General features: G+C 39.4%; 1 protein-coding gene across 1 annotated transcript in view; it reads left to right on the forward strand.

The window, feature by feature from the left end:
- Nucleotides 1-15,280, forward strand: part of LOC139467937 (calcium uniporter protein, mitochondrial-like) — a 102,923-nt gene that overhangs the window by 5,896 nt on the left and 81,747 nt on the right. The window lies entirely within an intron of this gene.

A 15,280-nucleotide genomic window follows, 5' to 3' on the forward strand; every position in this document is an offset into this window, starting at 1 on the left:
TTTGGATTTATTTATGACATTGAAGAAAAGGATATTGCCAAACATTTACTTCAGGACATTTTGTGGAGTATAATCTGAAAGTTTGAAATATGAAACCATTGTTTGCGACAGCTGCATCAATCAGACACAGGATCACTGAAGATGATAATTTTCATAAAACTCCTAAAATGAAAAAATAGGAATTTAATGCTTCCTAATCAGTGATTCTACAATAGAACACGCTCTTTAGGTCTGTGATTATCAACAATGGATGTATATGTGATAAGTACACAGTGTCATTGTGTTTGAAGTGAGATCACTGAAGTAGAATTTGATTTTTATCACAGTGGTGAATCGGGATGGCATCATTGCACTTGACTATATAATATGTATGGTTGGATCACCATCGGCTTAACATGAAGCAGTGATATAATATGGTTATTACATCAGAGCACATATAGCCATTGCAGCCTTGACACAGTGGGATATAGTCACTGGCACAGTGTGGAAACAGGCTCGAGAGGTTTATTACATCATACATGTATACAATATGGTTACATATTTATGGGAGCAATATGGTTGTTATACAATGTATACCGTATGGATACATATGACATCATCAGCACAATATGGGTACAGGATGCCAGGTACAAAAATAATAATTGCAACAGAAATTGATCTCTTTGGCATCCAAGGTGGTTGTTGGTGGGTTGGGGTTTACGGAGATTGGATCCTCCATCTTGTTCATATGTAAGAATGTAATTGCAAATATGTATAAGATGTGGTATAGTGTGTATGATAATTATGATAATAATTGGGGACAGTCATGGATAGTTCCAGTCCAGCCCACAGGATATCATTGTATGACAAGCACTGATACTTCAGATGTTTCTACTCATTTTCATCATAATTGTTTGATGATGGAACCATACTATCTGTTGGATGGTTGGACAGTTGTCTCATGAGGAAATGAAGTGCTATCTGCCTCTTTACTTCAGACGTTGACAAATACATCAATGCAATTATAGTTAATGGGATGGAAAAACATTTCTGTGTGGGTGTCAGTGCTCTCTCCTTGGACTCGGACACATTATTTTAATTACCATATGTCAGGCATGGGAGCTCTCAATTTTAACAACTGGTTTATTTTGTCTTGTTAAATCAGGATACTAACCTCAGTATTGCTGACTGGGCTGACACAAGATTTACTCACTTACATAAAATGTCAAGCACTGGTTTGACAATTTATATGTTGTCGACCACAAATAAATATTTAATTTATTGCTAAGAAATTCAAGAACACACTGATTTACTCATCATGAGCAGCTGATTAGTCATTGATCATATAAGGGGCAGTTGGATAGCACAGTGGTTGGTGTTTCCTAGTTGTGTAGAAGGTATGAGTTCAATTCCCTATACAGAAATCCTCCTTGGATATATCCCCTACATTAATTAGAGCAATATTGCTAAAAGCGGCATAAATAGGATGCCATCATGCCAATAGTGTCATAATTGTGTCTGTGTCTCTTTTGTCATTTGACAGACAGCTCTTAAAGGGGCACTGATCTAACGCAATTCCGCGGACTGGTTGCTGCCTTTGTTATTGTTTTTTTCCCCGTGAGTACCCGGATGATACGCAACGCAACTGAGCGTGACCAGAGACTGGGCTACCATGTGCAAGGACAGCTAAATGAACTTGAAGGCTGGAGGCAATATTTGTTTTACGCATTTTTGCATAAACACTGATTGGTTAACTGTGATCTATAAAGATTTCGACAAAGGCGCATGTTAATTAATTTCTTCGGCCTAAACAAAGAGACAAAAAGAACGGCAGAGCTCATCGGATGTGGTAATTTGGAAATACACCAGATGGTTATAGTTTAATAATAAAAAAAGTATCCATGCAGTGAACGAATTTTCGGGTTTTGGATTGCGTTGATAATACGATTACTACTCCCTTGTTGTCATCCACGTTTTCTCGTCTAACCCTACACTTGTGTATTTGTCGTCATTCCCTTGATGCTCAGTTAATGAATTTATTACAGGTACAATTAGTGGTAGCACCACTTAGATTACCTGACAAAGGTTCCCATTTGGCATTTATTGTGTCTGGGGTAATTATTCAATCTAAATCCAGGTTGGAAGTGAGGTGAAATGTGTGTTATGTAATATGCATGTGGCAGCCAAGCAAGAGATGAATGATCAGTTCATTTACTTTTTTTGTATATCAACGGATCGTTCCTGGTCATCGAAGGATTAACATTAAATACGTTGATTGATTAATCACTGTTCTCTTGCACAGAGGATATGTCAAAAGTGAGTGTTTACATGTCTAGGTTTACTAAAACAAAGGGAATACACTCATATCATGGCGTAAAATGCCGATGTTAAAACAACATACTTTGTTCAAAGGGATAACTGATAATATGTTGATTGATTGATCATTGTTATCTGTCACTCAATGGAACCGTGGACGTTATGAAAATAGTTGTCATGTGGGCTTTCTCAGCCGACCCTTGAAGACTTGACACCTATGTGAAACACCTGAAACAATCCAAGTGATCAGTTGAGAAACGAACACGGGTTATAATATCCCGAAACGATATATATTTTTAAAAATATTTGATTGTTACAGAGACACGTGACATCGAATAAGTTTCTTTGTACAGCTGCAGACGAGTGGGATATTGTTCCTTTGTGTGGATATTCACGGATACATTCCTCGAACAAGGAAGCTGCCTAAAATTTATACACATAAATTTGGTGGGTTGTAATTATGGTATTTGCATTTTGTTTTCCTTCATTTGAACCGATTCGTTCTTGTTTCTCTATGTCTTGGTTGGGAAATTCTTCAATGCGCGATAGACGTTGTTTTCTCCGGTCTTTTCCTTTGTAAGCGTGTATATATTACCGTCAGTTTGTAAAATTTGATTCTCTCAGGCAAGTTATAAAATGTGTAAATATTTCAGCCATTTTGACTAAGAAATCTGTCCAGATTGATTAAGACGAACAAAAGGGCCTACAAACATCACAACAGATTATTATGTAGGATTAGAAGCCAAACAACATAGACATGTACTTTTCAACGAAATGTTTTTCAGTCACTTTGTAAAATATTTAGACGTTTAATAAATATGTTACACATTTTGACAGTAAAAAAATATACACACTATAAAAAAGCAATGCTTAGGTGAAATATTTACTTCGTGTTGCAAGTAAAAATAGTGTAAACGAAAATCGCAAAATTACCAAGCAAGAGACTTATCAAAACTTCGTCACCATTACCGATGCTACCCCCAAAGATACCTACATTTCCTTATTATCTCGAAAACTGTATTTCATTTTGTTGATCAATGTGACCATACGCCCTTATTACTACCGGTATCCATAAACGTGACTAATGCGCTTACGAAAGGCGCAGCAGAGGTCGCGAACTAGTCTAGATTTCTGCTATACATCCGGGTACTCACTGGGAAAAAACAATAACAAAGGCAACAACCAGTCCCGGGGAATTGCGTTAGATCAGTGCCCCTTTAACTTTTCCTTCAATTGTATAGTGGCATATGGCCTCATCAACACAAGTGTTATTGTCAGACGTGCAAAGATAATGGCACCCATATTCTTCCCTACTCCTGTGAGGTACACTGAAGTAACAGTAGGCGCAGTTCAGAAGGTGTAAATAATGCGTATTCACCACTGCTTCTTGTAGAACTTAAACCAATTATCATGGGAGTCTGAATAAACAGGATGCCAATTGTTCTGTTTTGTGAATGGCAGTAGAATGAAACGTAGAAAATGGGTCTGATAGTTTGACCATTGGTTTGGGGTTTGTGAAGCACCCTGCTGCAATTCAGAACTCCCTTGGGAACTTCAGTGCAATTTACTTGAGTTACGGGCTATTAGGTATGTATTCTTGAGTGAACTACGTGCAGGGGTAATAAGTGACTTTAATTCATGAAGCTATTAGCTCATCTACTGCAGTAACACCAACAAAGGTTCTTCTCATGCACTGCCACAGAATTCCACATTCACGACCTTACCCTTGCAGCTCATCTCAATATGCCAGTTATACAGGTGCATATGTGTAGGTACGTACATGTAGATAAGGATAGTATACATCGCTTTACCCCCCTGAGTATTTGGGGTTAGAATTGGTCACCAGCATCCTATGCTGGTTGAAGAGGTGACCAAATGGATGTGACTTGGTAGATTGCGTGATGGCGTAGATTATTTACAGGGTGACGTCATATAACTTAAATATTACTCAGTGTGGCGTTAAACAACAAAGTTAAAACATATCCTACTTCAGACAAACTTCTCTTACATATATTAATATATTTTATTTGATCTCAAACTAGTCAGCAATGATGTAACTGGGGACCAGAATCCCTACAGGAGATGATCTCTGTGAATTCGGAAGATGGATTCTGTGTTCAACACTTGCAGGTGGTAAAGAATGGATAGGCAAGACGACATCACTGGCTTCTTCAACTCAGGGTTATTGATCATTACTACGATTCTCAATAGACTCCTACAGCTTCCTGTTTCCTGACTGACAGTTGCACCATCTGAGGCTAATCTCAGATGTTGGGAAGATGATAAATCTGTATAAGCAAGCAAACGCTGTTGGGTAATGTGTGCATAGTTCCCTGGAGGGGCTTGGAAAGGCTAGTAACAACACATAACTGGTGAAAACTGCGATTACATGGGTTTGTGTAAATCAGTAGGTTTATGGTAGTGATGTTTGTTGTGTAATGCCACATTCGGCAATATTATGGCTTTCTTTCCACATCTAGCTGACACTTCACGGTATGACTTTAGTACTGTTAAAAGCAACGTTTAGCTGAACCCACTTGGTCAATGGTCAACTGTACAATAACAATGATAGGTTCTTCCAACTGGTTTGTCCTTGTTTTGACCTTGATGTGAATGTTTTGTTTTGTTTTTTGTTTATTGCCACACTCACCTATTTTCCTGCTATATAGCATGATCGAGTCTGGACCAGACAATCCAGTGATTGACATCATGAGCATCAATACATGCAGTTCTGATACGATGATCTGCATTCTATCAAGTCACCGAGTCTGACCGCCTGAACCATGTAGCTGCCTCTTACGACAAGGTTACGACCAGCCTAGGTTGCTCACTGAGGACCTGTGTTCTTACTCTGACCCTCCGAACCATGTAGCTGCCTCTTACGACAAGGTTACGACCAGCCTAGGTTGCTCACTGAGGACCTGTGTTCTTACTCTGACCCCTGAACCATGTAGCTGCCTCTTACGACAAGGTTACGACCAGCCTAGGTTGCTCACTGGGGACCTGTGTTCTTACTCTGACCCTCCGAACCATGTAGCTGCCTCTTAGTCTTACGACAAGGTTACGACCAGCCTAGGTTGCTCACTGGGGACCTATGTTCTTACTCTGACCCTCCGAACCATGTAGTTGCCTCTTACGACAAGGTTACGACCAGCCTAGGTTGCTCACTGGGGACCTATGTTCTTACTCTGACCCTTCGAACCATGTAGTTGCCTCTTACGACAAGGTTACGACCAGCCTAGGTTGCTCACTGGGGACCTGTGTTCTTACTCTGACCCTCTGAACCATGTAGTTGCCTCTTACGACAAGGTTACGACCAGCCTAGGTTGCTCACTGGGGACCTGTGTTCTTACTCTGACCCTTCGAACCATGTAGCTGCCTCTTACGACAAGGTTATGACCAGCCTAGGTTGCTCACTGGGGACCTGTGTTCTTACTCTGACCCTTCGAACCATGTAGCTGCCTCTTACGACAAGGTTACAACCAGCCTAGGTTGCTCACTGCGGACCTATGTTCTTACTCTGACTTTCTGAACCATGTAGCTGCCTCTTACGACAAGGTTACGACCAGCCTAGGTTGCTCACTGGGGACCTATGTTCTTACTCTGACCCCTGAACCATGTAGCTGCCTCTTACGACAAGGTTACGACCAGCCTAGGTTGCTCACTGTGGACCTATGTTCTTACTCTGACCTTCTGAACCATGTAGCTGCCTCTTACGACAAGGTTACGACCAGCCTAGGTTGCTCACTGTGGACCTATGTTCTTACTCTGACCCCCTGAACCATGTAGCTGCCTCTTTCGACAAGGTTACGACCAGCCAAGGTTGCTCACTGTGGACCTATGTTCCTACTCTGACCCTCCGAAGCATGTAGCTGCCTCTTAGTCTTACGACAAGGTTACGACCAGCCAAGGTTGCTCACTGGGAACCTATGTTCTTACTCTTAATCCAAACGGGTGTGGTAGTAAAGTTTCATTGATTGATTTTATTAGATGATTGGCTACCCTGTAATGATGCAGTGATTGATTGTACCAGGTATGTCTCCTCAACATGTGTGGGTGGAAGCGAGCTCCAGCTCACAAGCCTTGCCATTTCATCTATGTTTAACGTATCCTGGTGGCTGATAAACTTCAAATCTCATTTCATAGTTTTGTGTCAGTGTTTGCATTGTAGACAGTCTGATTTTTACCTATGCTGCGGTATCCATTACTCTTTTTGCTGAGGTCTGATTTATGTGTTTGCAGACAACACAGGTTCTTTTGGCGTCATTACAATAGCTAGTTTAATTTTTGTATGACATGGGATACTGGCATGAGATATTTACTTAGAACAAAAGTTGAGTAAGGTTTTACCAAGTCAATTGTTTACCAGTATTTTTCAAATGCAGCATTCTGAATAGAGTTGGCAAAGTAAAGGTGTCATGTCTGCACAGTCAGTTGTCTTCTAGCTGAAGCCTATTAACAAATCATTTGAGACATGAACCTTAGATTGCCTGTCAACATCAGTTTGGTTGACTGAAAGGCACACTGTAGTAGTGCAGCAGGTTGAGAGTTTGGTGCTGACATGTATGAATATTCCATCAGTGTACAGGACAAGTGTAGTACCTCGGAGCCATGTTGATGGTGGGGCAGATGGATCAGACACAATAGACTGAGAGGAGATGACACGTCTGATTCCATTCTCCATATTGAAGGGGGCTTATGGAACGAACGTATTGGCATGTGAAATGAATTGAAGGGGTTGCATTTATGTCAGAAAGTGACAAAGACTCATGGTAAAATGTCTGATGTATCTGCAGGTGGATTTTACATGTTTTTTTGTTTTTTTTATCAAAGCTGTCCTTGACATACCGGTATGCGTATGAATGTTTGTTAATGAAAGACTTAAGCATAAGATAGTTAATCTATTGTTCTTGCATTTTTAAGGTAATGTTAAAATGAATTTGGAACTTTATATTACTTGGTGTTAAAAATGTGTGTTTGTATTGGAGAGAGATGACAAATGTTTATCTTCAAGTGAGACTGGTGTAAATTGTGTGTTTGTGTTGGAGTGAGACTACAGTCTGGTGTAAATTGTGTGTTTGTGTTGGAGTGAGACTACAATCTGGTGTAAATTGTGTGTTTGTGTTGGAGTGAGACTACAGTCTGGTGTAAATTGTGTGTTTGTGTTGGAGTGAGACTACAGAGTCTGGTGTAAATTGTGTGTTTGTGTTGGAGTGAGACTACAGAGTCTGGTGTAAATTGTGTGTTTGTGTTGGAGTGAGACTACAGAGTCTGGTGTAAATTGTGTGCTTGTGTTGGAGTGAGACTACAGAGTCTGGTGTAAATTGTGTGTTTGTGTTGGAGTGAGACTACAGAGTCTGGTGTAAATTGTGTGTTTGAGTTGGAGTGAGACAAGGGTATTTGTCTATTTGAGGCAAGCCCTGGACCTGATGTAGCGTATGTCCAGGCTGAGTGACACTGCAGACCAGCCAAAATGTCCATGATTGGTTTTGGCAGGGAGGATAGAGGTAAATTGAATGTTGTCAGATTCATGATTGGCGATAATGGAAAATGAACTTGGCTCGGGGAGTCAGTTTTTCACTTGTCGATGTCCTCAAGGGTCAGGTCTTCGTCAGCTTCATGTCATCACGCTCTGGCAGCCAGCTCTAAGGAAGTACAATAGACATGTTTTCCTGCTGTTTTTCTCAGGAAGTGTTCTGATAATATAAGTAAAAGTGATAAACATAAATATGTCAAGAAAATGTTCCCTTACTTTCATTAGACATTTCATTTTTTGTGAACACCCGGTGTCATCACTGATTGTCCGTGATCCATTCATGTAATATTCACCGCTAGTATGCCCGATGGAATCTGTTTCGGTGGATAGTCAAGACTGGTTATTCTCTGGTGTTAATGTTTATGTTTAGGGTATTCTGGAGCAGGTACGGTACTAACTAGAACAGGGATTGTGCAGTCCGCTGCAGTGTCTGGCAAAGTGTGAAATCCTTTTCAATGTTTCCATGGTTAACCAACCTTCTTGGTATTAGATATAATCCCAGAAGCTGATACTGGAATCCTAATTGGAGTTTTGGCAAGCAGTTCGACTTTTAATGAGGATTTCAGTGGGCTCAGTGCCTCTGTGGAGATCGGCCTCTACTGGGATGCTCCCCACAAGACAGCTCTGCTGCTAAGAGCTTGGCTTCACTAGCTTCACTAGCATCTTGCTGGCTTTGTGGATAATGGTGGCATTCATTCGCTCTAAAAGGGTGTTACAAAATTAATCTTACCTTATGACTATGTATGGTATGAAAACGGGATATTATGAAATTTTGTCGATTGGATGTGGTAGTGTTGGGTTCACCTTATGAAGATCATCTGTTGGCCTGCATTGTATATGGCATTCGTTCGCTCTAAAAGGGTGTTAAAAAATTTATCTTACCTTATGACTATGTATGATGTGAAAATGGGATATTATGAATTTTGTCGATTGGTTATGGTAGCGTTGGGTTCCCCTTATGTAGATCATCTCTTGGTTGCATTGTTTGTGTCGTTAGGTCATCTGTTAAACTTTGTCACCAGTAACACAGCTAACCAGTATACGACTTATATCTGTTAGTATTTGTATAGGTAATGATTCTGTCTAGGTTGAGGTTGCTTTTGTATTTGTTGTCCGTCTCTTGTACCATGAGTCTGTCATAGAAGCTTATAGCCCCTAAAACCAAAAGGGCCGTAGTCCAGTGGCTAGAGTGAGTGGACTGTCAGTGGTTCCGTCCTCTGGCTGTGTCATACTGCCAGACATTTGAAGATGTCACTCAGCCTGGCCCTGGCAAGGTCGCAATGTATCAGCAATGGTGTCTCTAACCAATTTCTTGAAGAATGTGAATTTCATTTTAACCATGTGTGCCTTACTGCAAATGTCACCTTGGTCCATAGTGCAGTATTTCTGCATTATTGATAATACTGTGACCTTACTTTCAAGAATAAAAAACTTATACATTTTATGTAATTATGTATTTTCGCTGTCTCCACCTGGATTTATGAAACTGGCATTTTTGTATAGGATTCCACTAATGTTATCTTTTAAACATGAACACAGAAATCCAATCTGATTATATGTTAAATATGAATGCTATAGCAGCCACTTGGAAAATGTCATTTAGCTCAGCCATTTATGCATATATGATTGTGTAATTTGATATGTATGCAGTAAGCAGGTGGTAGGCAGTTTCTACAAAAAGCTTGTAATTAGCCTGCAATGAACTATTCGTTGGCCTTGTGGCTATTGGCTAAGGATTTGCTCAAAAATAATAAAGTCAATTTGTCTCTAAGACCACCACTGTGGTGTATAGGATAGCAGAGTTAGAATCTAACAGTTTTTGTCCACTAGTCTCTTATAATGATAACATATAGCAAAACCCTTAAAATGGGACAATTTTTACTAGTCCTTAGGATACCTTTACTATTGGGCAGTTTTGTAAGGACTACAGGACTAGTGCCAATTTCTAACACTGGGATAGAGCATTTGCCCGAAGTGCAGGTCAGTGGTTCGATACCCTGACATTGAGGGTTTGAGTGGGGTATCCATGGTAAACTGCGGCATGATTTCTCAGTGGGCTAGCACAGTAAAACCCGCCTAAGACAGGACGAGTTCATACATGCACATCACTATACAAGTGAAGTAATCTTGAATGTGACTTTAAACCATATTTTACCTCACCTATATCTGATGTCCTCGAATCTGGATTTGATTGTTTATTGTTTTTGTGATACCAAGGTTAACCCTTTATATCCTTCTCGGTCCGTCAGTCTGCCATTATTGATCTGCATGTAGTTATCTGAGCTGTACAGTTGCATGTAGGACTGTGTTGCTGGGGGACACTTCCTGCCCAAGGGAACCCCTGTCTCTCCCTTCTGAAAAATAATATTTTTGAAAACCTAAATTATACAGTAAGCTTCTGGCACTTCTTTTCAAACAATGAACCTTTCGACAAACCATTCATTGGGTACCATGTATGTTATTAACAAAGTTGACAGATCTTTTGTGCTGAAGACAAGTGAACATGCAATGATGGTAGTCCTCATACGAGTCATAGAATAGTAACCTTTGAGTAGTGTTCTGGAAGGCTTTAGACAATTGAATTATTAAGGCTGGTGGTAAATTGTCACATTTTCTACATGAAGTGTGTGCCTAATTACAGATCTAGCCATCTATCTCTCTAGTAGGTGTATATAAGCTGACAGTTGGCAGCCGAAAGCTGCTCAACATGTCATCACACTGTTGTCCAACTGGCAAATCTACAAATTGGAACACTGAAGCAAACTATAAAATTATGATTTGGATAGTCAAACAGAAGCAAGTATTTTTTTTGTCATGTTCATCTCATGTCACTGTAATAGTGGTAGTTCAACTTTACTGTGGAATATATGCATATAATTTTGTCAATTACCATTGTAGCTGATAAGAAAAAGTCAAGAAAAATATAAAATATTTATTTTTATTTTTGTTGGAGGTGGGGTGTGGGGATGTAGAGATACAGTGATCCCTCGCTATTGGGCTCTTCGATAAAGCGCTACCTCGGTTACTACACGCGGTATCGCATGGCTCCCAAAATTTGTGTACACTTTTAATACTGAGAGTTTTACACAGCCGTGATTGTATTGTTGTTCGTTGTTCATTTGCACATAACGCTTCTCATTGCATAATTAACCGTTTATCGCTGAATGGAGTTCTAATAAACTGTTTGAAAACATCCGCGGCAAGTCCCGGAAATACGATTGTTCTACTAGTTAACTTTTCACACTATACATCCTTTGATCTTAGGAGCGCATGCATGCAATAAAAGAGAACCACAAGCGAAGTTTATTTTCTTAATTAGTGGGCAATCCAATTTGAGGCGACACTGTCAACTCACATGTAGTTGCTGTCACAACACGGCGGTCATTCCTTTTGATTCGGATCAAGTAACCATATCAAACCAATTAATCTGGCTTGAATGTGTATCTATATTTGCATGAATGTGTATGAATGCGCATAGTGCTGGTCAAAACTCTCGTTTTCCGTATTTTAAGCAACATGACCAATCAATGCCACTGAATCACTCTGTACTTGTGTAATGAATTGTGATTGGCTCTTCACTCATAGCGTCTGTTACTACCATTATCGATCGATATTTTCATGTAAGTAGACTACATTCACATTGAATGTGACAGTTAAGGCTTGTAAATAATAACAAACGGCGAAAACATAATGGAGATATATTTTTACACTATGAACGGTAAACAACTTGTATCATTGCAATGTGCGAGACAAGGCGAAGATCGTGAGATTGGCCGAGCGCGCTCCCCCGCCTCGGCCTCTGTTAAACGGCTCATTGTCTATAACGCTCACCAATTATTTGGACCCCATTGGTAGCGTTGTAGCGAGGGACCACTGTACATCATTTATCACCCAAAACTGGCTCCCACAGGAGATATCGCTTGGATTAGATCAAGCGGTATCTACACTGTAGATGCAATGAAATAACAGCACAATGCTTTGCAGACCATTGTGATGTCTCTGGTTACCATGACGTCACAATCAAATGACATCACTAATGGCTCTGCTACTGAAGCTGTTAGCAGTACTTTTTACACTGAAGACACTGCTAATTACTGTCTACAAATTGAAAAAGAATGATGTTGGATGATAAATAAAATCTCACCCTCGTGTCATTTGATATCAAATATATCAACACTCGTTGATAAAAGTGATAAACCAGATACCTGATACTGCAGTAACTTCCTTAGTAACACATGGAATTAGGAAATAACTCAATAACTGTTGCAGCTGATCCACTACCCCCCTCCCCTTTGTTTTTTTATTAAACCTTTTGACAATAATCTACTTATCAAAGAAGTTATTCATTTAAAAGTATATCATTTTGAAATATAGAACTTCTTGATGTAATTTAGAACATTTCATGTTATTGATTTTCAAGAAATAAATAAAGATTAGAATACTGGTCTATTAGTATTAGAAATTTTAGCAGTCACGGATAAGGTATGTTAGTGCCACCATTGTAATGACATCAACGAGTTATATTCCTGATGAGGGAAATACTATGTTGGTAAAATTGGTGATGCAGTGTTGTCTTGCAGTGTCTGTTTAGGAGTCATTAGCCAGGATACACACATCCAAACATTGATCCGAAACACGATACACTGCCACATTACACGCTACACCTGTGTGTCTAACAACGCCATTAGTTGTCTCTCTTATAGTGCTTTGACCAAAGTCAAGGTCACACTTAGGATCATGGAACAAATTCTTAATAAATCATGTTTCTTGTAATGAAAGATACTTCATTTTTGATAAGTTGGGTCCAGAGGTTCTGTGGTTTTAAGCGAATAGTAGATCTCCATAGATTGCCTATGTATTGAACTGCTTATTTTAATATTTCAAGGACCCTTTATATTTATTCCCGAATTTCAAACACTATGAATGATCTTATCCCAATCTCCACCAATGGGTGCTGTTCAACACCAGTTTAAAGGAAAGGGAACCACTTTCAGTTGTGACCAGTGTTGTCCGTAACAACTCGAAGAAGTAGCTAGTCAGACAGACTATTTCAGTTGTTCTTCTCATCTTGTATCTACTGCAAACAACGACTATCGTCTTGGCACAAGAAGACAAGTCACACATAAGGTTTGGTGACCATGAATTTCTCAAAGTACCATATTTTGTCTCAAAGTGATGACTTGTTTTCATCTAAGGTATGCTTAATCTACCAGTTAGGTAGCTGTGTAAGACACAAACTTAGACTAACATCTAGTCTCTGAAATGAGCATATATTACAGAAAAATACAGTTGTTAAATTATCCTGATACTGCAGTAATCTAGACTTGCCAAACATTATAGACTTGCTTGGGCTGTATTGGATATATTTATATGAGGGTCTGTATGACAGACGCGACACAGACTGGAACCTGCCTGTTGTTGTCCCCTGCCGCGCGAAAGCGCGAAGTGGGGGATATAGTATTCACGACCGTCCGTACGTCCGTCCCAGCTGTTTGTTTCCGCGATATCTCAAGAACTAAACACTGGATTGTCTTCATATTTGGAACTATGGTGTCGGTTTTGGTGACCTTGACCCGATTTTCAAGGTCACAGCAGGCAAATCTGCTTTTGGAGTTGGAAAACGGTGTTGCCGCGATGTCTCAAGAACTAATCGCTGGATTGTCTTCATATTTGGTACTATGGTGTATATACAGGCGGGGGGACATTTCATCACTTTGTGACACATACTTGTTGGGACAGTGTCCAAAGTCTCTCATGACATGGATCAGTTTTCACAATATCAACAATTGCTTTCTCAAGAAACCATGAAAATATTGAAGTACTGATGTATACTGAACATAAAAAAGGTTAAGGATCATGATTACTTTGGGGAATATTCCTATGAAAAAGCGTCTTCACTTTTAAAAATTATCCCACAAATATTCATGACCCCTGACTTTTTTGTTAAAAAAAAATGAAAATGTATATAAGGTTTTATGCCACATATATATGGCATAAAACTATGCCCTTACCACATGCTTACTTATATACCAAATACCTTTTACCCCTAGCTGTGATGTGCTTACAGGCTTGAGTCAAAGTGGTGTAGTGAAAGGTCTCTCAATGTGACATGGCTTATGGCAGTTTGTATCAGAACATTACTTTTTATAGAGCCATTCTGTTACTTCGCAAAATATGACAGCATGAACTTAAAATTAAATAAAAAAGATTCTTCCCAGGAAATAGCAATTATATGCAGTCATTTTCTCATATTGCCTCCATTTTGCTAAGAATATTTTATTATCTCCTGCTGCAGGGGGAATCTCTTCTTAACAGTTATTTGTAGCAACGGATATCAAACAGTTCAATTTAATTTGTTTCTTCTATAAGGAACTAAAATAAATTTTCAAAGCAGTTACATAAACTCAAATATTTAAATTCTTATATTTTCTTTCACCATTTTCGATCTGGTATTTATGTTGGAATAATTGTTTCTCCACTATTTGGTTAGTTTTTGGTTGCCCACAAGGATATTGTTATTTGTTTGCTCCAATAATTTGCACATAGTTTTTCATTCAAGGAATTTATTGTTTATAATCACCAGTTTGTCAAATGCATTGATTTTTTAATGGGAAGTCAGCATAATTCTTCCTGAGTACAAAGCTGCCTGAGGGAAATATTGATGCATGATTACTTTAATAATTTATTGTGGCTGTACTTCCTGCTGTGCTTTCCTTGTGTTCTAGGGCCTGGTCATTTATTGTATGGGGTAGGCTGGTGGAATTAGAGGGCATTAGAGACTAGTCTCCTATCAACTGTAGGGACTTTACGGTAGTCTTGTGGATAGAGCGTTTACTTGTCACTCCAAATGCAAAGGCTCGATTTCAACATCGCTGGAGCACATTTCTGGTGTTCACCGCCGTGATATTGTTGGAATATTGCTAAAAGCGACGTAAAACCATACTCACTCACTCACTCACTCACTCAACATTGCTGGTTATTCATTTTTTGTGCTCTGTACATCTGATTGTTTACCTAAAACTTATATATATTTACCTTACGACAGGTTTGAAAACAGGATTATGTGACTTTGGAAGGCTATATAGAATAACAAAGTCACATTAAGCTTTAGTCCCTGTGTTATGCAAGGACAATGGCTAACTGCGGTACTATTGAATGCCACTATCACTGACCTGTTACCTCCCTGTCTGTGGTATATGTCAGTGTCACACTGTTGCCCACTGGGTCAGTGCTTCAGCTTGCCATGGGGCAATAGATCCTGTTCTGAGAGAAAAATCAGGCAAATTGCTTTTGTGGATAATGAGTAAATTGGCTTTAGGAAACTGCTCAAATAAACCTGCAACTGTGCCAGTATGGTGAGTTTATCTGTAGCAGGCTTGATTACAGGTCTTCATAGTGCAGATATTGCTGTCTACACAGTGTGTAGAAGGGTGGGTGGGTGAGTAGTGT

Source organism: Haliotis cracherodii, unplaced genomic scaffold, assembly GCF_022045235.1.
Source record: "Haliotis cracherodii isolate W230 unplaced genomic scaffold, xgHalCrac1.p SCAF_2, whole genome shotgun sequence".
NCBI classification, from domain to species: domain Eukaryota; kingdom Metazoa; phylum Mollusca; class Gastropoda; order Lepetellida; family Haliotidae; genus Haliotis; species Haliotis cracherodii.